The 2,831-nt window shown below is 40.2% G+C and overlaps 1 non-coding gene across 1 annotated transcript; it reads left to right on the top strand.

The window, feature by feature from the left end:
• Window positions 1-444: 444 nt before the first annotated feature.
• LOC141636578 (small nucleolar RNA R71) lies at window positions 445-550 on the top strand. Its single transcript, XR_012541184.1, has one exon. It is a non-coding gene; the product is annotated as a small nucleolar RNA R71 (small nucleolar RNA).
• Window positions 551-2,831: the final 2,281 nt, after the last annotated feature.

Below are 2,831 nucleotides of genomic sequence, written 5' to 3'. Positions count from 1 at the left end.
TTGGGATGGACTCCACTCTGATTATTATAATAGGAACCGCCTTTCCTATATTGCTGAAAGGCAAGGACCTGCTCCTTCTCAGTCAGACAGTCAATAGTAGTGTGACCGTCATTACTCCCACATCTCTCACAAGTAACGGCTTCTTGTCTAGTCAACAAGTGAACCGTTTGTTGATCACCAGCAGCTTGCAACTCTAGCTTATCAAAACGGGCATTCATGGTTTCCAGCTGAGCCACAACTGCACTATCTACTGAAGAGACAGTACGAGAACCTCCTCTTGGGTTCCCATACTCAGCACAATGGGTAGCCAACTCTTCTATGATACCACATCCCTTATCATCGTCATTGTTCTTCTGAAATCGCCCATTAGATGAGGCGTCCAATATAGCACGGTGGTCATCATACAACCCATTGTAGAACTGGTTGCATAAAAACCACTGATCAAAACCATGATGAGGAAGAGACCTCACCAACCTTTTGAAACGGCACCAAGCTTCATACAAGTTCTCATCAGGTGTCTGCTTAAAACTTGTAATTTTCCCACTCAGCTGATTATTTCGTTGTGGAGGAAAATACCTTTTATAAAAAGCAAGGGCCAAGCTCTCCCAGTCAGTAATACCGGCTGCAACACGATCAAGATCAGTGAGCCATTCATGGGCTCCGTCGGTCAAAGAGAAGGGAAACAAGACTTCCTTAATCTTATCCTGGGTCACTCCCTTAGTGGCGGGAATGGTAGAGCAATAGTCAGTGAAGACTTCCATATGTTTTCACGGATCTTCGCCTGCCACGCCTTGGTACAGGTTTCGTTCGACCAAATTAATGTAGGACGGTCGAATGTCGAAAGTATTACTATCCTCAGTTGCAAGACTAAAACCTTTAGGAATCGAGGACGTTGTGGGCTCTGAGTGACTCGAAATATTAGGCATCTTCACTGGCTTTATAGCAGAAATATAGTTGTCTTCTTCATAAGACGGATCTTCTGCAAACAGAAAATGTTGTAGCTCGGGTTCAAAAGTACTCAAGACTTCCTTTTGAATCTTCCTCTACAGTCTTAGTCTATGCCGAAAAGATCTCTCTGGCTCAGGATCAACAGGAACTAATTCTAACCTGTTTGACCTGGACATACACAACACTGAACGAAATAAGTGAGAACTATGTTAAGGAATAAAAATTCCTTGAGACCAAAAGAAATAAATGAAAGAAAAACAGACAGACGTGTTATAGCCTTCCCGGCAACGGCGCCAAAATTTGATACGGTCGTTATGTACCAAAAATAAATACCTAAATATAACTAATAGAAGCTAATGATAAGTAGGTTCAATCTCCACAGGGAGGCAAGGTATCTATCTGTAAGTCCGTCTATCTAAGTCACAAATGGGGGGTTTGTATTTTGTTTTCTAAACTACTAGAGAATAAGGGCAAGAGCAGTAAAGATAAGAGCGGTACAGCAAGAAAATAGTAGATAAGTGATCAGATAAAAGAGGTATGTCAGGATTTCGGTTCACCATGGCAGGTTATTGACTCAGTCGTAAATAGCCGAGACAATCTACTGTGAGAAGGGCAAAGGCAAGGTCCTTCCGGTCCGCTATCCACCCTAGATTTCCACTAACTTAACTTTCGTCCTCATTAGGGTAGTCTAATATTCATAGCAGGTCTGTTTATTCCAATCTTTCGATCCAGGAACAAAGTTAACCAAATTAATGTTATTTAGAAGCGTGCAGTCAACTAAATATGTTACAGTTATATTGTTACGGTCACAGATTCTCACAGGTAAATCATCTAGTCTATTTACTACATCGTCTCAACACTACCATGGATCCCCTAATCCTAACATAAGGAGATTAGCTACTCATGTTTTTGAGATTAACAATAATAACAATAATCATGAAATAACTAAGAGAAGACATAGGAGCGAAAGTAAAGAGATGAAACATAAACAATAACAAAAGCAAGAATAATAAACAGTAGAACAGAGATTAAGAACAAGGAAAGTATTAGATAAAGATTAAGAGAAAGAAAGATTACAATCCAAAGAATTTGGCGTAAAGAACAAAAGCGGCAGCAATAATTCAGAGCCAAGAACGTGATTAAGAGTATTTAACAGTGTGTAGAAAGATTAAGAAGTTCAGAATTGTTTTTAGACCTAATTATGACTCCCTTATATAGGGAAGTGTAATTTTACAAAAATAAACCTAAACACGGATCAGTCAACCCGTGTAACATAGCAAACCACTCGATCGAGTCCTTTCAGACCACTCGATCGAGGACTTCTCCAGCAAATCTGTTCGATCGAACAAAAAGTCGTCTCGATCGAACTCTTTCAGTTTAGCACATTTCGATCGAGCATATAAATCACTCGATCGATCTTCAGCTTCTGCCAAAACACTCGATCGGACTCCAGAACATCTCGATCGAGCACTTTCCACTAAGATCAGCCTTAACTTCGTCTTGGCAGCTTAATAAGACCTTCCTTCACGCATTCCGAGGTACGACTCTCGCTCTAAATCTCCGTCTTCTTACAATGCATGCTAAATGGGACGAATAAGATGCGATTCCACTACTTTTAGGTCCATTTCTGCAATTAAGACGAAACAAACCAAAGTAGCCAATTCGGGGCATTTTGCAATATAAAGCGATACAAATGGAATAGAAATGCGTGCAATAAGAGGCTAAAAAGTTTATATAAATTGCACATATCAGGCGCCTCCACCAAGCAAAAATACCCATCCAGTTGTTGAAGAATCATCTTCCACATTTGAGATCCAACTTGCATCCGAATATCCTTCTATTACCGATGGATGTCCCATATATGTCAAACCATATTTCATGGT

Source organism: Silene latifolia, chromosome Y (assembly GCF_048544455.1).
Source record: "Silene latifolia isolate original U9 population chromosome Y, ASM4854445v1, whole genome shotgun sequence".
Taxonomy (NCBI): domain Eukaryota; kingdom Viridiplantae; phylum Streptophyta; class Magnoliopsida; order Caryophyllales; family Caryophyllaceae; genus Silene; species Silene latifolia.
The sequence above is the reverse complement of the archived record's forward strand: the minus strand, read 5'-3'. Positions and strand labels throughout refer to the sequence as shown.